This window comes from Protopterus annectens, chromosome 4.part0, assembly GCF_019279795.1.
Source record: "Protopterus annectens isolate FY-2018-M chromosome 4.part0, PAN1.0, whole genome shotgun sequence".
Lineage (NCBI taxonomy): Eukaryota > Metazoa > Chordata > Ceratodontiformes > Protopteridae > Protopterus > Protopterus annectens.
This window is the reverse complement of record NC_056733.1, coordinates 219,729,956-219,753,516: the sequence shown is the minus strand read 5'-3', so window position 1 is coordinate 219,753,516 and position 23,561 is coordinate 219,729,956. Positions and strand designations below refer to the sequence as shown.

The 23,561-nt window shown below is 41.2% G+C and overlaps 1 protein-coding gene across 1 annotated transcript in view; it reads left to right on the top strand.

The window, feature by feature from the left end:
* ASPSCR1 (ASPSCR1 tether for SLC2A4, UBX domain containing) overlaps window positions 1–23,561 on the top strand; it is a 4,162,292-nt gene that overhangs the window by 46,002 nt on the left and 4,092,729 nt on the right. The gene's annotated exons all lie outside the window — the stretch shown is intronic.

Genomic DNA, 23,561 nt, shown 5'->3' with positions numbered 1-23,561 from the left:
ACCAGCGTGGACAATGACTGAGTCGTACTTGTACCTGCTGTTGAGAGACCTGAGTGCTTGCGTTATGTGGCGGATTCTAGCGCCCGACAGGCAGCTTACTGTGACCTTCTCCTTACTCAGTCTGGTGAGCGGACGCCAGTGTGTCTGACTATGGAATCACCAATGACGTGTGTCTGGCATTTTGTTTGGCCTTAAGGGCTGTGACTGTTTGACACTGACTGTGTGGTCTATGTGTTGCATGTGTTGGGTCGTGAGGTGGTAGTTGTTTGGGTGTCTGCTTTGGTGGCCTCTGCTGTTTTGGTAAATTTTGATCAGAGCCTCGAGTATGTCTTTGTGTGAGTATGTGTATGATTTGAAGTTGTGATGGTACCATGTGTGACTGGGTATGTATTGTGTGTGGTTACCTTCTCCTCCTGTCTGGTCTTGCCAGTCCTATGTTGAGAGAGCTCAGCCTCCAGTTTGGCCGTATAGTTGCATCTCTCGCATGTATTTGTGGTTTGTGGGAGAAGGAGAGGATTGTCTGTGTACATGAGGCAATTGTAACATTGCCTCAATATTCCCAGGTTCACCAGTTGAGCTGGAGAGGACACTAGCAACTGATCCCTCGAAATACTAGAAGTAGTAGATAAAGAACTTTCAAAGGACTCCGCCGGAAGTGGGTTTTAGGCTGGTGGGGTACTATCTATAATAAGAGTGCTTTATCAAGGTGCAAGTACTGTAGGAGTAAGTGCTAGGCTTTACAGATAGAGAATAGTCTACTTTGGAATCAAGTAGAGATGAACTTTTCAGTTATAGGATATGCTGGTTAGATCAGCAGTACAGTTTAGCGTGTTTTATAGCAGGGGGCTGAAGGGAGCTAGGAATTGGCCCAAAACGACCAATGGACTACTAGTTTCTGGCTGAAACTTCACCAAATCGGACAAAAGGCCGCTCAGTGCTTCCCACTCCCACTGGTAAGCAAAGAAACTTCCCTCCTTCCTAATAAGGCAATGGATCAGTAACAGGAACTAAAAACAAAGCCCAGGGATCAGCAACTATGAAACTGGACTACTCTAGTTCAGTAAAGTGGGAAAACAAGAGATTTTTTGTTTTATTACAGAGATAAGGAAAAAAACAGACAGTAAATGCTATAAATGCTGTAAATCGGCTAGCGCACTTTAGTGTGTAGCCTACAGAAACAATTTGCAACAATTAGTAACTTAAAGTGCAATAAACAGTGTAAAATGCAGAAATCACTTAAAGTAGCAGTAAAACAGGCGAAATGCAGTCGCTAGCTTAATAACAGTGGGAAAGCCACAAAAAATACTTATATCTGGTAGAAAGTCACTCTTTTAGCTCTCTGCTGCTTGGATCACTCTGCAGGCCACCACGAGGATCTGTGCAGAGTTGGTTCAAGCTGGAAAAAACGCGTGTTTAGCGTGTTTTATAGCAGGGGGCTGAAAGGAGCTAGGAATTGGCCCAAAATGACCAATAGACTACTAGTTTCTGGCTGAAACTTCACCAATTCGGACAAAAAGGCTGCTCAGTGCTTCCCACTCCCACTGGTAAGCAAAGAAACTTCCCTCCTTCCTAATAAGGCAATGGATCAGTAACAGGAACTAAAAACAAAGCCCAGGGATCAGCAACTCTGAAACTGGACTACTCTAGTTCAGTAAGGTGGGAAAACAAGAGATTTTTTTTTTTTTTTTTTTACAGAGACAAGGAAAAAACAGACAGTAAATGCTATAAATGCTTTTAAGCGGTTAGCACACTTGAGTGTGTTAGCCTACAGGTAAAATTAAGCAACAAATAACTTTTAAGAGTGCAAAACAGTTAATCAACACAAAAACAGTTTAAATAGAATGCAGAGCTGTATAAACAGGCTAAGATGCAGTCGCTAAGCAGTAAATATTCAAAAAGCCAGAAAAAAATACTTAAATCAGTTATAGCAAATACAGTTATAACAAATGCTCTGAAATATACTGTATATTTCCAATATGTTTGAGAAGGACAGTCAGAACACAAGAAGGTTCAGGCGAAAAAGAAAAAAAGTTTTGTTTTACTTTTTGAAAAGGGAAAAAGGAGGAACAGAAGGCCTTATCAAATGTTCTCTCTGTATTGAGAAGAATGAGCTAATGACACTAGACTGGGAGGTGTGTCACAGTAGGGGCGGGCAACTGCAAAGCCACCAAGTATAAGAGCAAGACACCAACAGCGAGGGAGGGTGGGACAAAAAAAGCACTACAGATTCTGAAAGTTTTTAAACAGATAAAGATTTCTGAAGATTCTGAATAGACAAAGTGCTTTATATATATTAAATTATAAAAACAGTAATCTGTAAAAATAATCAAAAGATACTTATATTTTGTAGCTCAGTTGCGGTCAAACAACTTCTCCAGCCTGCACTGTGTGCAAAGACAAAGACCAGAACAACAACTTTTGTGTTCTTGTAAAAAAAAAAAAAAAAAAAAAAAAAAAAAGAACCAGCCCCCACTAGCCAAGAGATAATTACACAGAGTAAATGTTTCAGTTTATACAATAGCCTAAGACAGCAAGCACTACAGATTCTGAAAGTTTTTAAACAGATAAAGATTTCTGAAGATTCTGAATAGACAAAGTGCTTTATATATTAAATTATAAAAACAGTAATCTGTAAAAATAATCAAAAGATACTTATATTTTGTAGCTCAGTTGCGGTCAAACAACTTCTCCAGCCTGCACTGTGTGCATATAAATTTAAACATTCGTTAACACATGTACAGACTGTTTAAAATTCAAAACCTAATCAAGAAATATAATTTTTTTCGTTGTCTTTGCTGTTGACTGTATTAGAACTTGAATGTAATTCAATTCCAGTACCTATAGTGTCTGTGTACTGCATGATATCACATGACTTGTATGATTTTAGTACCTCTAGTGTCTGCATATTACCACATTATATTTTAGCACTTGTAGTGTCAGTCTGGAGCATGATATCTCATGTGATATGCATTTAATACCTGTATTCCCCTACCAGGCAGAGCAATTTTTGCCTTCGCAGTACAGTGTAAGGGGGATACCACACTCAACGAGTGCATGATCCTTCAGGTGAAACGTTAAATCAAGGAAACACCTACTTGGGTTGGTTGTACCTCAGATGGATGTAAAAGAACCCATGGCACCTATCAAAAAGAATAGAGGTCCTTTATGTAACACAACATAAAAAAATGTATATATTTGCAAAATGTGCATATTTACAGGTACAAACACACACATTTCTATTTTTATACTATTTATCATTTTTCTTAACATCCTCATTGCTATTTTTCCATAATTGACCCTTCTATAACTAATTTTTTGCAGTATATGTGCAAAAATCCATTCCCCATTCAACACAACTTTCATTTAAAATAACCCATATTGTATAAAATAAATGATATACCCTTCTGATATATTATTTCTTGCTTTTTTTTAACAATGCCCATAATCATATTCATATCAATATTTTGTCATTAATTTTTTCTTCACACACTTTTTTTCCAGAGTTTCACCATTCTTTTACATTTAAAAAATGCTCCTCACCACAAAATAAACACAATCTTTCACTTTTTTTTAATGGCATATTCCCCTTTCCTGGTAACTTATCAGTCTCCATAGGAAATCCTGACTCTCTACTACCTCGCTACACCTTTTCTTTCTTTGCTTTAGTCACTTCTGTTAAATTTTCCTATGGATTTATATAATATTGTGGCATCTCATTATTATAGCACATTCTTCTGTCTTTCTCTCAGTCCTCAATTTTTATTTTCCATGTTAGCATTTTTTCTTAATTTTTTATTTTATTCATTTACATATTCTTAGTCTCTTCGTTATTCTCCATCTCCCAGAGCTTTTTGAACTTGCATTTAAATATTCTAGCGATTAATTTCTCATTCCCTTCGCTTTCTTTACAGAGAAGCAGAATAAATTAATGGACTTGGTAACCCCAATCCCCTTCCATATTCACTGATGTACAACACACCTGTTTTCACTGGGTTTAATCTTGAACCCCATATGAAAGAAAACGCCAATTGCAGAAACCTTTTTCATATTTTCTGGAAGCGTATAAACATTTGACATTGTATTTTTCCATTAATACCGAATTTACCAGATAAACCTCTTTCTTGTATGCTGATCTCCATCTTCCACAGAAGACACATTTATTTCATTAAACGCTCAGATTGCATAATAACTACATCATTTTCCCAAATGTTATCCCTAGCAAAAACGCCTCATTCATTGAAAAATACACACCACCAGTTTTCACAACATCACTCACACCCATAGTTTTTTATATTTATTCAAGGTCATTACCATTTCCTTTAAACATCCATTCAGACAAACACTTCATAATCCATATTTTTCCTGGCAACTATAACTTGGCTATCTTTTGTGTGTTTAAACTTCTGGAATTGCCATCTTCATTTTAATTGCATATCTAGTATATTCACATTCATTATCGATACAAAAATATTCCTCTTGTGGGACATCCGGTCTTATACTATGCTTCATACATATTTCTTTACTTAGCCACCCAGTCACTAAAACTCTTACTCTTTTTGATGTACCGACATGCACACTTTCCTAATTCTATTACCTGTTCCATACTTCTTCATAACATCCCACAAAGCATCATGTCCTACTGTATTAAATGCCTTGCTACTGTCACCTACCATAAGTTTGGCATCCTCCCTTTTACTTATAATATTGTCAATAATTTCTCTCACAACATATAACAGATGTTCTTAGTGTTTCACTGTTGCAGTCATCACATTTGGGTTATCTGCCTGCTGGTAGCCCTCAGCCGCCCTGAATACCAGAGTCTTGGATTCCTGCGTCGGATGATGTCTCTTCTTCCATGACGTCAGGTCGTCAGGGGTGTAAAACATGCAGCAGATGCCATTACATCAGTCTTTCTTGCCGCACGGTGCCCGAAGCAGAAGCAGTTTGCAAGTGCCAGTCGGCCAACTCCTGAAATTTTCGTTTTCGAGATTTGGAACCGAAGTCTTCAAAAAGCTAAGTACCCCATTGGAGATCCTTTTTCTTGCTCTTAACCGAGGTCAGTAAAAATTAACAATTGTATTACCTGTGGAAAGCAAATACCTCATAAAGATTTTCATTCGTACTGCATTCCTTGCCTAGGCTCAGACCACAATGTCCCTCACTGTCTGTTTTGTGCCTTGTTCAACCTCCAAATTATTCGTCTGTCTATGTTTGCAGCAGATTATTTTGGTACTCTGTGTAACTATCCAGAAATGGCTTCGGTAAGCCATCCGACTACCGATATTCCAAAAAAAGTATGGCTTCGGTAAGCCATCCGACTACCAATATTCCAAAAAAAGTAAGGATAAAGACAGACAGACCGCATAGGTCCAAAACTGCTGACAACACTTCCGTTAAGCTAGTCGCCAGTCCGCCGGTACTCACTGAGGCGCTTTCACAGCCCCTGATAACCTGCTACTTCAGATTCGCAGGCCTCTACTGAGAACCATTCAGAGTCCGGTATGCCGCGAGATGCTTCTTCGACTATAGAACCTATGGATGTCTCTACCTTGGATGGGTCCAGAGCCAGTGTGCAGGCACTGGCTTCTGAGGGTGTATTCAGACCTACAGACTTGCATTTTAAACAGACACCATCTTCTTCATCCAGGCCTAAAACTCGACCCACACCTAGAAAATCGACATCCAAACCGTATGCTCACGCCCATATGCCTAAAAAACAAATGCTTAGAATGGCTGAAGACCTTATTACCTTAATTAGGGGAAGCCAGCATTTCCCCTCTAAGAGACCTAGAACTGATTTTCCTTCTGATTTTTCTGATCAGGAATCTGATAGTTCTGTTTCTTCAGATTACCAGGATTTGCCCCTTTCTGCCTATGAGATTTCTAATTCAGAGGATTCCATTCCCTCTGCTTCCCCTCCAGAAGATTTCTCTTTTGGTTATACCTTACAAACACACTTAGGGAGCATTTCCACTGGGAAAGCCAGGATTACTGTGACTCCAAAAAGAGGCTTGGGGAATTCCTACTCCTTCCTCAACAAAGGCCTTTAGCTGTCCCTCCTGTTCTAGACATTGTAGATGATGCTTTCTTGGAATCTAGCATTTCCCCAGACACTTTACCTCCAGCTCCCAGAAAACATGACTGGTATTAGAGTACCTGACTCTCAAGTTCCTCTTCAGGAATCCTACTGCAGATCCAGAGACCATTTCCCAAGGGGCATTAAGGCTACTGCTGCCAAAAACCCTACCCTGTCTGATAGAGATTCTAGAGCCTTGAACAGATGGGGTAAGAAGGTATATACTTCTGCTACTTTGGCCATTAGGGCTTTTAAATTGACAGTTTCATATGTTAAAGTATCAGCAGCATATTATGGGGCTGCTTAAACAGAAAATTATGTTGATTCCTGACTGTGCTGAACACAAAGAATTACAGGATTTAATGCATTCTGAGAAACAAGCTGGTAAACATACCAATGTGGTTTTGACTCTCTAAAAGCATCTTGCAGGGCTGCTGTCACTGGGTCTGTACTTAGAAGGCATGCATGGCTTAAGGAACAAAACTTGCCAGATCACGTTAAAGCTAAATTACTGGATGCTCCCTTAAACCAAGACCACCTGTTTGGCAACAAAGCAGAAGAAGTCCTCAAAAAGATGGAGGAAAAACTAAATCTATGCAAACTGTTAAAGATTTCCTGCAAGTACAGCCTCCCAGATTTAGTAGGCCTTGGCCTTCAAAGAATTGGTCCTTTCCAGCCTCTTCCAGGCTTTCTCAGTCCAAACCCAGGAACAGCAGACCACCTTAGTTACAGTCTCGGGTTACGCACAGGTCTAAGCAGTGGGGGGGGGCTCCCACTTTCAAAGCAGGGAGTAGTAAGACCCCCCCCCCCATGGAAAAATGGCACAGTGACTTTACCTTAACCCTTCCAAGCCCTGCTCAACTACCTGCTCCCTTAGGAGGAAAGCTTACCCTACATGCAAAAAAACTGGGAACTCATTACCCAAGACAAATGGATTTTGAATGTAGTTTCCCAAGGATACGGATTCCACTTCGACACCCTACCAACCCCAAACGGTTGGCCAGACCGATCCCCAAATCAGTGGGCAAGAGGCTCGGCAGCAAGTTCTCTCTCTCTAAGTATCAGGGCTATTCAACCTGTTCCAGCAGAAGAAAGGGGACAATGTTTTTATTCAAGACTTTTTTTTTTTCCTGGTACCCAGAAAAGACTGCTCCTGGCGTCTTATCCTTGACTTCTCTATTCTAAACACTTTTTTGGTAATCCCAAAATTCAAGATGCTAACACTTCAACAGCTGCTTCCTATGATAGGCAAAGACGCCTGGTTGGCAACCTTTAACTTAAAGGAAGCTTACCTGCACATTCCAATAAGGGAATCTTGCAGGAAATACCTACGCTTCAGGTCAGGCTCCATGCAATTTCAGTTCTCTTGCACTTCCCTTTGGCTTAACTACTGTGCCCAGGGTATTCACAAAGTGTCCAGCTCCAGCCATTGCATTTTGCAGGTAGAGAAATATTCAAATATACCCATACTTGGACGATTGTCTGATTCAGGCAGAAAGCCAGGAATTGCTATTAAAGCATCTGGCATTCATAAAGAAACTTCTAAACTCACTGGGGTACACCATAAACGAAAAGAAATCTCACCTAGTATCCTGCCAACAAATTGAATTCCTGGGAGCAAGCTTGAACACAACTTCCCAGATGGCTTTCCTCACTCCAGAGAAACAAGTTTATTTAACAACCTACTTCAAACAACTGGCCACAAAGACCCAGTTATCTGCAAGGAAAATTCTGCAAGCCCTGGGGTTCATGGCCTCTTGCATTTACTAATTCCATATGCAAGACTGCATATGAGGAAACTGCAATGGTATCTAAAATGGTGCCAACATTCTCAGGACCTGGAATCTATAATTCCTATCATTCCTTGTATAAAGACAGAGTTCCTTTGGTGGGCAGAGGTCTGCTACCACAACAAAGGGCTCCCTTTCACTCTACCCCCTGCTGCCCAAACCCTAACAGATGCATCAGACTATGCATGGGGGCCTCACTTGGCCGGGCAGTGCATTCAGGGCAAATGGAACCCGAGACAGATGCACCTGCATATCAACCAAAAAGAAATGTTAGCTGTACAGAATTGCCTGGTAGCCTTCAAGGACCACATTCTTCCAGGACAATTATTGGTAAAGACAGACAACACCACAGTTACGTGGTACATAAGCAGGGGGAACCCACTTGTGCACTCTCTGCAGACTAGCCATGTCTGTGGAACACAGCCTTGAGCTACCAAGTGCACCTACAAGCTTGGTTCCTGCCAGGCAAGCTAAAGTCACTGGCAGACGACCTAAGCAGAAATCTCATGCACGAATGGAAACTGGAACCAAAAATATTCAACCTCTTGAGGAACAAATGGGGGACCCCAAAGATAGACCGGTTTGCCTCCCCTCAAAACTACCAGTTGGACAAATTCTGCACAAGGACATCCCGCAGTCAAGCTTGGAAAGTGGATGCCCTGACTTTTTTACCTGGGAGAGCTTCTCAGTTTATGCCTTTTCCCCCTCTACTGCTCCTCTCTAAGGTTTTGCTAAAACTCAAACGGGATAAACCAAGGACTATACTGATTGCACCAGACTGGCCACTCCAGCACTGGTACCCCCTCTTGCGCATTATGACACTGCTGGAACCATGGCACCTGCCACAGACCCCTTCCCTGCTGTCCCAGCAGGCAGGCCAGATTCTGCACCCTCCGCTTCAAACCCTGAACCTTGCAGCTTGGCTAATTCCTTGAGCTCTCCAATAGCATCTCTCAGTAAGCAGGTGCTAGATGTCTCTGGAGGCAAGAAGGCCTAGAATTAGAAAATCCTATGCTGAAAAGTGGAAAAGATACTGTTCCTGGAGCCAGACTCTGAGGATGGGCACAACATTGCTCAGCTTACATCATATTCTTCAGTACTTAACAGAAATGCTCCACAAGGGCCTATCCTTCTCGTCTATTAAAATTCATGCCTCTGCCATTTCAGCACATTATAATTCTGAACAACCCCTCTTCTCTCGTCCCCTGCTAAAGCAATTCCTCAGAGGGGCCAAACATTTAAGACCCCCCCCCCCCCAGGAGAGTCCCTACTCCAGCCTGGGGCCTTAACTTTGTATTGGAAAAGCTCACCCTCCCTCCTTTTGAGCCAACTGCAACTGCTGATTTGAAATTCCTTTCTTGGAAAGCAGCCTTCCTTCTGTCTTCATGGCAGTGGAGCCCTTCATTATCTTCCATGCAGACAGGGCTTCCCTCAGGACCAATCCTTCTTTCATGCCCTAGGTGGTGTCTAGTGTGGCCCTTAATCAGTCCATTCATTTGCCTACCTTTTTCCCAAATTCACAAAACAAAGGAGAACGAATACTGCACTCTTTGGACGTGCACAGATAACTTGGATTTTATTTGGACAGGACTAAGCCTCTCAGAAAATCTGAACAGCTGCTAGTTGGCTTTGCTGCAAGGGCAGAGGGGAAGGCTATTTCAAAGCAAACCATTGCTAAGTGGATAGCCCATTGCATTCATTTCTGCTGTAAGCACCATGGAAAAACTTACCCCACAGGGGATAAGATCACATCCCACCAGGGCTGCATCTACCTCTACAGCCTTTCTCAGAGGTGTCCCCACCAGGGGCATCCTAGAAGCTGCTGCCTGGAGCTCTGTACATACCTTCATCAAGCATTTACCACATGCCTATTTTTTTTTCTAAATCCAGAGCTGGTTTTGCAGGGCTTAATAGCTGGCCCTACTAACTTCCTCCTCCCTTCCTTAGCTTTGGGAATCGACCCAAATGCGATGACTGCAGTAGTGAAACACAAAGAACATAAATGTAGATGTTCGAGAGTATTCACTGTTGCAGTCCTGGTTACCCTCCCTCCAGCCCCCGACTTCTCTTGGCTCTAACTTTCGTTCTTGTTTGGTGTATTTTAAGCTTTCTGGAGCATTAAACATTAGCATTTACAAAATGTTTTTTTGCAAATCCATTAATTTGGCATTTACTTCCCTAAGTACTTCAACTCACTAATAGTATTTTTTTTTCAACTTCTTCCTTAACTCTCTCTGGATTTTTTTTTTTTTAATACTTCCCATTCTCTTATTTTCCTTCTTTTACTCTTCTACACATTTTCTGCATGCTAACCTACAATACTCATAATTTCTTGTGTTCTTTTTACCTCTCCTTTTATATTTGTCTTTTCCTATATTATACTAATATTCTCCTGTACTATTTTACCCAAATATGCAGATACCTTCTCTGTTTTTTCTTGTAAATAATATCTTAACTGAAGAGTAATCTTGATTTCTCTAATGTATTTCTTTTTCCATATCATAACATTCTTTAAATTCTCTAATCCATTGCTATACATTTTCCCATGCTTCACACTTTCTCTTCCTTACATCATCTTGCCATTGGAAAAAAAGCTTTTTTAAATTCAGTCCACTTATTCAAACCAGTTTTATAGAAGTCTTCATGCTTATATGATCCTTACATAACTGCATTACTTCCCACACTCTAATTTCATCCCATAATTTCTCTTTTAATCTTTTTATTCCCTTTCCTGTTTTAATATACTTTCTGCTTCTATCGTCACCATCCATATTGCTAAATAGTCTGCAAAAGCCATCTCAACTCTGCCTCCATCTGCAACCTCCAGGTAATGCATAATAATAAATTGCAGATCCAAGTGTCCCTTTTGTAAGTTCATTGACATTTGTTCTACACAGCTAATGTACCACATTTTATCACTTCTGTATTTTTACACCTTTCCCTTTCTTTTTACATTTCCCTATTAAATTTCAGTTGAAGTCCCCTGCAGTTGTAATTTCCATATTAACTACCACATGGTCTAATATTTGATGAAACAGATTATCTGCATATAACTAGCAGGAAGGATAATGCTGTAATTCTGTAAACATGTTCTCTTCACCTCACTTGCACAACACACATCCTTAGCAATATTACATCCTAGTATTTTTACGTTTTTTTTTTTTTTTTTTTTTTTTTTTTTTTTTTACACAACACAAGCCACTCCAGAACAATGTTCACTTCCCAAGTTCCATTTTATATTTCCACCGGCCACCCACCACACAATTTTTCCGTTTGCAGTCTTCCTTCACTTGGCAGGAATCTAACAGAATTACATCCACGTCACATTTAGCACACCATATCTGTACTCGCATTTATTGAGAGTACTTTTTAAATTGTTGCATTTCCCCAGCTTTTTATTGTCCTTCATGCATGTTTTCTTCCTTTTCCCCTTCTTTTTCATTATTTACTGTTTGCTCTTGACATTCCATCCAGAAGTGTCCCTTTTTAACACAATCTGCATTTAGGCACATACCTTCTTGCTGTACATCATTTCTGGTTACATTGCACCTTGTCACAATCAATTAAATCTGAAAGGTCCCCACAAAAGAAACATGATTTAGGTTGGCCAGCACCTCTTAATGTCCCTGTATGACCAGCCACAAAAATAACACTTGGCAAGTGTTTCACCATGTTTTTTTTCTTCACATTTCAAAACGGCTTCCAACCTCAATCCTCCGTTCCATAGGTTTCTCTCTTATCTGACTTTTGCATTATTATCAATAGGTGTGTCTCTTTCCAGTTCAGTTCTAAACTGTAAAGTATAACATTTTTTTAACATTTAAGTTACTAGTAGAAAACAAAATTTTCCGTGGATAAATGTCCGTTTTGTTACACTTCCAGAAATTTCATCATCTGTTTTAAATGCTGAGTCACAAAACATCTGTCTTAATGTGTATAAAAGGCAGCATTTCTTGAGCATTAAAACCTAGAACAGTTACCAAATTGTCCCATACATAATCTGTCTGTCATGGAGTCATTTTTTTGTTCCTTTGTTATATAACTTTTCCAGAAGTACTAAGGATGGTAATAGGATCATAGGAGATTGCTAGGCTATTGATTTGGAAGTCATTTTTAAGCCTAGCAGTTTCGATCCAATGTAATACCATAGAAGTACTAGTCAATACCCAGTATTGCATTTAGTGATATGACTACCCATGTCCAGGAGGGTTGTGGGTGCTATCCCTGGTAAGAATTTACGGTGCCCCATCCACTCCTCCAGGTTCCTGTTGAACAGTGTCATAGAGGTGCTCTATTTCACATTAATTTGGTAGCCTGTTACAAAGACGTGGCAGTCACTGGGAGATAAATCTGTCCCTCCAGCATGTCCTACTTAAGTTGCATGCCATATTTAAGTCCCTGGTACAGGTTGCCCTAGACCCATTTGATTTATGGACATGCAGTAAGCTCATTAGGTTTGGGTCTTGGGTTCCTCTGTAGGCCAGGCATAAGTCTCCCCTAAGATGTCTATATGATACAGAGTATAGTGACAGGGATTTTAGTCGGTCCGTGTAAGGCACATACTGGAGGTCCTTTATCTTTGTTAGAAACCTCTGAGGTCTCTCTAATGGCTGAAGATGCTTAGTGTGTGGTACATACCGAAAGGGGCATTGTACTCAATTATGGGCCAGAAAAGTGCTGAGTATGGAGGGGGTTATAACTTTTGCTCTTGAGGCAATGCCTTTACTAATCAAGTGAGCTACGTAGAAAGCTTTCTTTACAACGGTGGATATGTGGTGGTCGAAGTTAAGGTTGTGGTCAACCTGTGATCCCAGGTCCCTTAGCACTTCATGGGTACTTAGAGTATTGTTGATTTGATAGTGTGGAGGGATGTTGTTTATACTGAAGGGAATGATGATGCATTTCTTTGCATTTAGTTTGAGACCATGATTAATACACCAGTCGTTGGTCTATTTGAGACTATCCTGGAGTATACTGACATCATTTGGGGATTCAATGTTGCACCTAGTTTGCAGTCATCTGCAAACTTTGTCAGCCGCAACCCTTAAGTTTTGACCTGAATGTTTGAGAAGTATATACCAAACAGTAGGGGGCCAAGCACTGACCCCTGTGGCACCCTGCTGGTAACGAGTCTGCTGGTTGATGTGGAGTCACCCACTTTGATAGTGTGTCCAGTTTGTGAGCCATTTGGCAACCCATCTTACATTGAAAGGGTTTACATTCAGTTTGCTAAGTTTTTCTGTAATGCTTGAATGTGGGATTGTCGAAAGCCTTTGCCAAGTCAAGTATGCTGTGTGCACAGATTTGCCCTCATCAGTGGCATTGGTCACACTTTCAAAGAAATCCACCAGATTTAACAGGCAGGATCTGGGCATTGGTCACACTTTCAAAGAAATCCACCAGATTTAACAGGCAGGATCTGCCCTTCATGAAGCCGAATTGGGTCGAGTCCAGGGTTTGGAGGTCACCTATGTCTGTTTATGAGGTCCATAATGATACGTTCCATGGCTTTACAGATGAGGCTGGTCAGGGCTATGGGTCTGTAATTCTCCAGGTCTGTTTCTAGGCCACCTTTGTGGAGGGGAATAACTCTAGCTGTTTTCAATTCTGCAGGATCAATCCCTGTGGTTAGGCTATGATTTGAAAAGGGTACTTAGTGGTGATGCTAGTTCATGTTTTAGCCTGTTTAGAAGACAGCCTGGAATGTCATCTGGTTCCATAGAGGCCATGTTCTTTACCTTGGACAGGACTTTTTTGCTCTTCAGATATGTAAGGTGGGGGGGTTGGGGGAGGGTTTGTAAGTTAGGGGATAAGGGAGTGAAATTTATCTGCTAGCAGGTTCGCTATCTCTGTGGGGTCTGTGTGTGATACCGTTAGCCACCAGTTCTGCACATGCTTGGGTCCTACCCTTTAGGTTATGTACATAGCTGTAAAAGGCCTTATGGTTATCCGTGGCAGTACTTAACTAGTTTTCTCTCAAAATAGCTCTTGGACAATTTGACAAGTTGTCTTATTTGCCTGTTAAGGCTGAGGAGGATGATTTTCCATTGTTGGGTCCTTGTCTTTGTTTTCTTGGACAGCAACTTGGAGTTTATTATAGAGTTTGTTGATGCTGAAAGTCCACCATGGCAGCTTAATTTTACTTGGGGCTCTGGTTTTGATTCTGTCTGGTTCAGCTGAGTTTATACACTTGTGGAAGTGATTTGTACAGGGCTTTAGTGTAAGCTTCGGCGTAGTTGCCACTTTCATCTTGGGGTGGGGCTTAGAATGCATTTATACCTTCACCTCTGAGGGTATAGTTTGCCTTGGTAAAGTTTTGTAGTCTGATTCACCCTTTCAGTTCTGGTGTTTGTGGTCACTTTTAACTACTGAGGGTCCAACAGTTGCAGCAGTGCATCTGTTTGACATGTTGTTGAAGACTAGATCTAGAATGATTGTTCCTCTTGTTGGGGTATGGACAATTTGCTGCAGGACATTTGAATTCCCAAAGTCAAGGAACTTTTGTGCTAGTGAGTTTGGGCTAAAGTAGGTTTCCCAGTTTATGGTGGGATAATTGAAATCCCCCATAATCAGTGTGTTCAATAACATTTGGATTGTCTTCAGTTTGGTTAAGTAGGCTTCATGGGTGTTGTGACCCATGGAGGGGGATCTATAACTGGCTGGGACTTGAGCGGGGGTCTTACCCACTGTAACCTGGACCTTGAGTAACTCCATGGGGTTGTCCAGTCTAACTAGGCATGAGGTTAATTTATCTCTAGTATAGAGTGAAACACTGCCTGCTTTGATTTTCACACATTGCTTTTGCAGTCTAAAGGTGTGGAGGGCGTTGTAGCCTTGCAGGGTCGGGGTACTCTCGGAGGCCTTAAACCAGGTTTCTGAGACTGCACAGATGTCTACATCTTCTAGTGATAGAAGCGCTTCTAGGGAGTGCAGTTTTTGGTTTAAGCTCTTAGTATGTAGTAGCATGACCCTTATTTTGTTTTGATTGGCTAATTTCATGTTGGTAATGTTGTTTCCGAGACCTTGCCTAAAAAGGCATTATTGGGGGAGGCAAGATCCTTTGCTAGCAGCCGAAAGCCTAGGGTGCCAGGTGCAAACTGTCTCTGGCAAAGCAGCGAGGTTTGTCTACCATGGCTTCACAATCAGATAGGAACTGGATCACCTTGGAATGACACCAAAAAACTAAGCCAGTTATTGAAATCGGTCATTTTTTGTTTATACTGTAATCTGTCATCTCACCCCATGAAACAGCAGAACTATCACCTGGATAATACCGCTGGATTAATTTTTTTAACAGCACATCAGCTGCAAACCCTCTTAATGCCAGTTGTGTTATCTGCACCACTTCATACTGATTCTCTTCCTTTTCCTTGAAGACAGCTAAACGCCACTCTTTGTAAACTCCACCTTATAGGAATCTGTGTACAGTCTGAAGCTCCACATTGAACAGTTTTTTTTCTCCAAATTCTCGCTTTCCACTTCCAAACTCTCCATTCCTTTTCTCTCTTCCTCCATGCTGCTGATTCCCTTAGGCTTCTTCCTTGCTGCTGTGGGAGCCCTCTGGTTCCATCTAGCAGCTCTGAAGAGTAGGAAACGTTCACCAGTGGCCTGGCCCAATTTCCCCCATCAGTATGAATACTACCTTGGGGCTCTCCTGAAAAGAGGCCACTAGCCTAGTGGGACTAACCTGTGTAGGGTGTGTTATCAGGTGTGAAGTAGAGGCTTATGTTTGAGTCTCTGTTCATAACTGGCTTTTGTGTTTGAGACCTGGATGCCAAGAAATTCACCTAGAGAGAAGCTCGAGATGAGACTCTGCATCCATATCATGAACATATAATAGAAGATTAGGATCGATGGCACTAATAATTCTTTGTAATGCATGGAACTTTATTTGCTCCATGCACAACCAGTTGCGTGAAAAGTGTATGGGCACAAAATGTTTTACTGGCTTTGAAATCGGTTAAAGCACTTGGCACTGTCAAACAGTACTCTCGCTTAAGCCTAAAAATAATAGGGTATGAATAACCAAAAATGGGGACTGTTTTTATGTATTGCTCTTACTCGAAGCTTGTAGAATACGACAGAATCAATACCCATTTTCTGAACAATAAGAAGTGTGAAACTCTTAACGTCTAGCATCATTGATTGACTCTAATCTTGAGAGATTTACTTGCAAATCAAAAAAAAAATTACAAGTAACAGAATAATATGAACCGTACTCGGACATTTGAGAGGTAGGGTCACAGGCAGAATCAAAGCTGTTTCACTTTCTGCTGCTGCTCCTCCCTGCCATCTGCCTTGTTTTGGGGGACGCTTAGCAGTTAAGCGTCCCTGTAACACTGTTATGATCATATCTTGCTCTGGGAGAGCTTTTAAACAAGTTGACCATTTTCCCCAGATATCTGAACTTAATCTTGGCTCTCCTTGCACTACACACACTTAATATAAGTCTGTATGATTCTTGTAAAGTGCATGTGTGTCTAGCGTCTGTTGTGCTTGTATGCTGTACATTCTCATTTGATCATCTGTTACTTGTAGTGTCTGTTATGTTCCATTAACATGCATTAAACAGTTTTGTTTGTATAATGCTTAGTACATGGGGCATAATTTTAGAACCTGTAGTGTCTATGTGATGCATGTTACTATATGTTTTGCACACTTTTAGTATCTAAAATATAGGTATAATGCTTGTTACCACATGCGCCACACTTAGTATCTGTAGTGTTTGTGTAATGTATGTTACTACATATGTGATGCATATCTAGTATAGTAGATGTATTGTCTGCAGTTCATGTTGCCATATGTGTGCATTTAATACCTCTATCATCTGTATTACACACTTTAACATGTGTGATGTGCATTTAGTACATGTAATCTTTGTGCGATGTGCATCTGATATCTGTAGTGACTGTGCAGTTCATTATTACATGTGACATGCATCCGATATTCATAGTGTCTGAAATGCATGTTGACACTTGTATGGTACACTTTTTGTAAATGTAATTGTGGGATGAGCATCTAATTCCTGTAGCACCTGTGTAATGCAGGTTATCTGACGTGGTGTGATTCTAGTATCAGTGTAATGCATGTTATATTGTGTAGCACATCTAAGGTAGCCAGGCCCAGTGTTAGCATTTTGGGGGGGCCCTGGGCACTGGGCACTTCAAGTCCAAAGTAACAGTCCATCACAGCCACCTCTTTAAGCAACCTTATAGTTCCTGCTGCAAACTTTTAGGAGTAGTATGCACAGACTGACATGTAGCTACAATACTCTTACATTACTGCAAACCAAGGAACATTCACAATTTCTGGCATTTAATTGCAAAAAAATACATTACAACAACTCTATGCACAGGGTTGGACTTGGGTGAAATGGTGCCCTAGGCATTGCCTACTGTTTCATCCCCCTCAACACACACACACTTACATGTGCGCACACATCCTCCAGTGCTCCCCACACCATGCACATTTACTTTTTTCTTGCTTTTCTCAGATTTTGCCTTAACGCACGCCTTCTTAAAAAGCTAAAAACTTTCTATATGCTCTGAAGTGCATTTTAAAGGTAGTTGTTTTGTAAACAACGTTTTCATTAAAATGGAACAGAAGTTATGATTAAGGAAAGAAATTCAGTATTGACGTTCAACTTTACTTTTCCTTGCATCTTTCCAGTGTACCTTTTCTAACCAGGACATCACAGTGATATCCATTTACAAAATAGCACAATTAAGCTGGGTCCTCCAGAAGCCATATGGGTTATACATGCTTAATGCATTTTAGAGCATTTTCACAACTTTTTATTCCAGTGGTAGCGTAAACAAAAATCATGAGTAAATGAGTTTATTTTTTTCTTTCATAGAAGACGCAAGTTGTGTCAACAGCTTTGTGTTCAAAGCTGGCAAAATAGTAATTCACAGTAAAACTGATTATGAGAATACACAGATCCTGTCTGGGAATACTGCTTGCCTCCCTAACCCCCCCCCCAAAAAAAAAAAAGACTTTCACTGCCTGTGCATCTCTTTGGTGTTATATTGGGATGAAAGCAGAGATACAAATGGCCGCAGACGTATATTTCAAGTTACTGCTGTCATGCATGCCTGCTTACCCCTCATCTCTAATCCCCAAAGGCAGCCACCTTTGTAAGTGCCTGATGTGGGATTGTGGGGAAAGTGAGGAAAAGAATGATTACAGTAATGCATTCCACTTTTTCTCCCAGACAGTACATTGCCCCTACACAAATTATGGTAACCTTCTTTGTACACCTCTGAAGTCTGTGAAAAAAATAAAATAAACAATGACCACACTGTCCCCAGCCTAAATGTAAGCTATAATGACCTCCTGTGAGCATCTCTAAGGTTTGACTGTGATGAAAATTGGGAAATGACCATACAATTTTCAGTCCCCCATAAAACCTAAAGAAAACATATGTGCACACATCGGAGCAGGGCTGGTTTTAGAATGGGTGTGGTTGAGAGCAGCTGTATGGGAAGTGAGGGCCACCGGACTCCTAGAAGATCTAAGTAACTGAATGTTCTGTGATGTATTTTTATACCTTAACTTTTGACGTACAATTACTTGTTTACTCTTCTGAGTATCATTAAAATGCAGTTATGTATGTGTCAAGGCATTGAGTGTGTGTGCACAGATAAAAATTTAGTGATATTTTTATACGCAGAAACCAGCATAAACCATATTATAATAATACTAGTTTTACACTGATTCAGCAAATAGCAATACACTGTGCAATACTAGTACTGCCACACCAGATCAGTGACAGTTGTTTAGCAGTCCTCAAACAGCAGCAGGGTAAGTCACTTTTATTTAACTCACCGATTTAGTAATACATACCTGCCACTGTCTCTGATTTCACAGTCTTCCCTGGCTTTGCCTCATAATTTTGCTCTGTCCCTTGTAAAAAGTTTGACTTGCTGGTAAATCATTCAGGATTACCTATAGTCAATAAATTCAGAGATCAGAGTTTCAAGCTACTTTTTGTCCAAAAAATGCATATTGATGCAGAATGTGTTATTCTATTAACTGTTGAAGAGTAATATTGAAAATGTGTTCCTGAATTTAAGCCTTTATTCTGTTGGTATTTTTAGCTTTGCCTAGAATTCTTGAGCATAGAAGCTGAGAGTTGTATATAATATCTGGGGTTCTATCAGTATTTATTAAAAAAAAAAAAAATCCTCCTGAAAAAGAAAACCATACCTGAAGATTGGAAGCCTCAGCACTTCTAAAATCCAAGGTATGTGCTGACAGTCACTCTAGGCTGCTGATCTCTCTAGTGCTTACCTAGCACAAGTTCATTATCCGCTTTATCCTAACAAGGTCATATCTCGGCCATATTCAGTTAAAGAGCATAGTAAGAAAAGTGATTACTTTTTTCTTCACATTTTCCCGAACCAGCAACAGTTTTTCAGGGGCCCCACACAGTGAAGAGTGATTTTAATGGGCCCAATTGCAGACATGGGCATTGCTGATTTCTGAAACTGGCTATGTTGTTAGTTGTAGTGGAGTGAATGTCCAACAGCAGGATTTAACTAAAGCAGCAGCACTATGTCATTGGTAAAATATTTAAAGGACAACAACTGGATGCTGTTATTAAATGCTCAATTTCTTTGTCCTTTTCTCCCTATTTACACTCCCTGCTATAAATTAACAATATAGCATTTTAAAATATTTTAAATCTACTTGTTTCTCTCCACTAGAACAGAACCTTACTGTACTGTGGTGGTTTCACTTTCAAAAAACTTTTATTCTGCCCTGGAAAAAACTTGCTGCAGTCTCCAATTCATTGATGTCATCAAGGCCAATGAATACAGGTAGTTTTCTGGCCAATTCCCTCCCCAAACTGACATCACCACAACAGTCTTAAAAACCCACCTATGCTGTGATGTCACAGCTCCCAGTTCCTTCCCCTACTCATACAGAAAGTCAAGGCTAGAACAAGGAAATGGTACACGAGTCAAGTCTCCTGCTGTGAGCTGTCAGTCACAGCAGGTCGTCTTCTTCTTTCGGCTTTTCCCGGTTAGGGGTCGCCACAGCGGGTCATGTGTCCGCTCATGATTGGCAGTGGAGTAAGTTGCCAGCCTGGCTCCCAGCCTTCCACAGAAGGCACACATATGCACACACTCATACCTAGGGCGAATTTAGAGTGTCCAATCCACCTACAGCATGTCTTTAGGATGTGGGAGGAAACCGGTGCACTCGGAGGAAACCCACGCGACCACAGGGAGGACATGCAGACTCCGCACAGAAAGCACCCCAGCATCGAACCGGAGAACCTTTTGCTGTGAGGTGGCAATGCTAACCACTGCACCACTGTGGCCGCCCGAGTCACAGCAGGTAACAGCTCAAAATACCCTTAGCACGTTGACAGCTAGGGTAGTTAGGTGTGAAAGGGGATGGGAGACGAGTCGAAGTAGTACAATTCAGGCTTTGCAGAAGACTGCAGTTTAGCCGTTCTAAAAGGAAGCAGCAGTAAAAAGCACTTTGAAAAGTCTGTTCTGTGGCATTTGCACTGTTTGTGTTTTATGTAGTCAGTGAACAGCATGAAATGTTGCACTGCTGTCTTTCAGTCACTAAGATTTAAGTATGTGTGTAAAATCAGGAAGAAAGAGGCCTGTGTGATGTATTTTTTTTTTTTTTTTTTTTTTTTTTTTTTTTACAGACAAGCAGTGCAGTGTGGGATACCTAGATGCAGATTAAACCATCAGGATCACATGGAGATACTAGACCTCATGTGGTCAGACTCTGAAATTACATGTAAAATATTTAAACACCTGCAAACAGTCCCAGAGTGGTGTTAACATGTAGGAAATGTTAAACCATGATGAAATAAACATGTTTTTTGAGTCTGTGGGTGTGGTTCACCTTTAATGGAATTGTGAAGCCTATGTTTGCACAAGGCTGGTGGTAGTACCTGAAGCTTCTACATGATGCATGGTACCACATGTACAATATATTTTTAGTACCTACAACATCTGTGTAATACATGCTGTTGCATGTGTGATGTGTGTATACCTACAGGGTCAGTAAAATTCATGTTTTGTGTGGCAAGCTTCTACAACTTGTACTGGCCATGTAATGCACTTTACTTTTGTGGTGTCATTTAATATTTGTAGTGACTATAGTATTTGTAATGTCATTGTAATTTAAATTACCCAATGGAGGATGTGCTTTTAATACTTCTAGTAAGTGCCTTGGATGGTAATGCACTTTTTGATGTCAGTGGAATGTATATTTGTACCAAATATGTGGTGGTGGTGATCTAATACTTCATAGTGTCTCTGTAGTGTATATCACATAATGGGTGATATGCTTTTAATACTTTTACTTTGTGTAGTGCTTATTATACTATGCAATGTGCTTTTTGGTACTTGTAGTTTCTAAAACCTCTATGCTGGCATCATATAGAAGATAAATGCTTTAATAATTGACCCAAATGTGGTAAGATGGATAGCAAACTGGCTGAAAGACATGGTCTGAGTTGCAGGCACCTCATCTAAAAGTATGAAAATGATTAGTGGTATCCCTCAAGGCTTGGTGCTGAGACTTGTCCTTTTTGACTTTCACTGCTCAGATTTTCAAACTGAGAGACAAGACATTGGTCTAGCAAAGTTTGCAGATGACTATAAACTGGAGGTTGTCACCCTCTGACGCAAGCTTTCCAGAATGACCTCTCTAGTAAACTCTCTTGTTATACTAAAAGTGAGCCCCTACTAAATGCTAAAAAGTGGAGTAGCATACCTTTTGGTAGAAAACACCTCCTCTTATTGTACTGTATGGACAACATACCACTGCAAAATGAAAATGTAGTCTGGGACTAGGAACTTTGGTTGATTCCTTCTGTTTTGACTATTGGATGATAACTGTTCAAAGGAGATTACTATGTTAATGGCCCTGGGACCCTTAAAAGCCTAGCCAAGAATTTATCCCCCCCCCCCCCCAAAAAAAAAAAAAAACTCAGTCCGCACCTGTCACCACTGTTAATGAGGGACCCAGGTGGAACGCCTGGGACAAATTTGTGGTTTATCATCCACTCAATGTTGCGCTTGAAGAGGGTCAGTGACATACTTAGACGTGTATGGGGAATCTATTTCAGAGACTGGGCAGCCTCTGTGAGACAAATCTGTCTCTCCAGCGGGTTTTGTTAATGTTGCATATTAGATTTAGGCCTTTCGGGTAGTGTGCAAGGAGTTAGACTTGCGGATATGGAGCATCTCTAGTAGAGCAGGGTTTGAGCTTGCCTTGTAGGCTAGACACAGATCACCTCTGAGCAGTCTGTATGATACCAAGTAGAGTGATAGTGATTTGAGCCTGTCCACATAGGAAACGTGTTGGAGGCCATGGATTCTCTTTTGTGAAGTATTTCTTTGCCTTTTCCAGTTGGTGCAGGTGTTTGGAGAAGAACATACTAAGCAGAGCGTTTTACTCTGTTATTGACCTAACGAGGGAGGAGTACAGAGAGGTAATAACCACCTTCTTTCTAGATGAAATCCCTTTACTTGTGAGATGAGCCAAGTAAAAGGCTTTTCTGACTGCTGCTGCTACATGATGGTCGAATGCGAGATTGTTGTTAGCCTGTGTATCCAGGTCTCTCACTGCAGGTTGTGTTTAGGGGGTTGCAGTTGATGTGGTAATCAGTAGGGGCCATGTTTTTGACAAATGGTATGATACATTTTTTTGCATTTAACATAAGGCCATGGCTTTGGCACCATTCATTTGTTGCTGTGAGACCCTCTTATAGTATGTTAACATTATTTGGGGAGTCCGTGACAGAACCCAACTTACACTCATCTGCAGACTTGGTCAGTCACAGGCCTTTGTCTTTGCCTGCAACTCTGAGAAGGAGATGATAAACTGTAGGGGTCCCAGGACAGATCCTTGGGGAACACCACTAGTGACAGGTCTGCTGACAGAAGTGGAGGCACCTATTTTGACCTTGTGCATTCTATCTGAGAGTCAGATGGCCACCCACCTGATAAGATAGGGATGTAGACCAAGTTGTGTTAGCTTTTCGATGATGCCTAAGTGAGGGATTGTGTCAAAGGCTTTGGCCAAGCCAGGGTAGACTGTATGTACCGACTTTCCCTCTTCCAGTGCCTGGGCGACATTCTCAAGAGTCAGCCAGGTTCAACAGGCAAGATCTGCCCTTAACTAATCCAAACTGGGTGGTGTCAAGTGCTTGAAGGTTCCCTACATCCTTGTTTATGAAATCCTTAATATGCTCCATGACTTTACAGGCAAGACTTGTCAAGCTAATGGAGCAATAGTTTCCAGGGTCAGCAGTGGCACCACCTTTGTGTTAAGATATGACAATGACGGTTCTCTACTCTGCTGGAATGGAGCCTGTTCTTGGGCTATGGTTGAATAGGGTGCTCAATGGCAAGGCTAGTTCTTGCTGGTGATAGTATTCCAGCTGTATTCTGCACCATCAGGTCCCATGGAAGCTGTGTTTTTTTTGCTTTGGATAGGGTGTTTAACACTTGATCTATGGAGATGTCTCTCTGCTTCTCCCCCTCACACTCTCGTACGGTCTCCCCTCGCACTCTCGCTCGGACTCCCCCCCCTCGCACTCTCACTCGGTCTCCCCCCCCTCGCACTCTCACTCGGTCTCCCCCCCCTCGCACTCTCACTCGGTCTCCCCCCTCACTCTCCTAGGTCCCCCTCGGTCCCCCCCCTCGGTCTCCCTC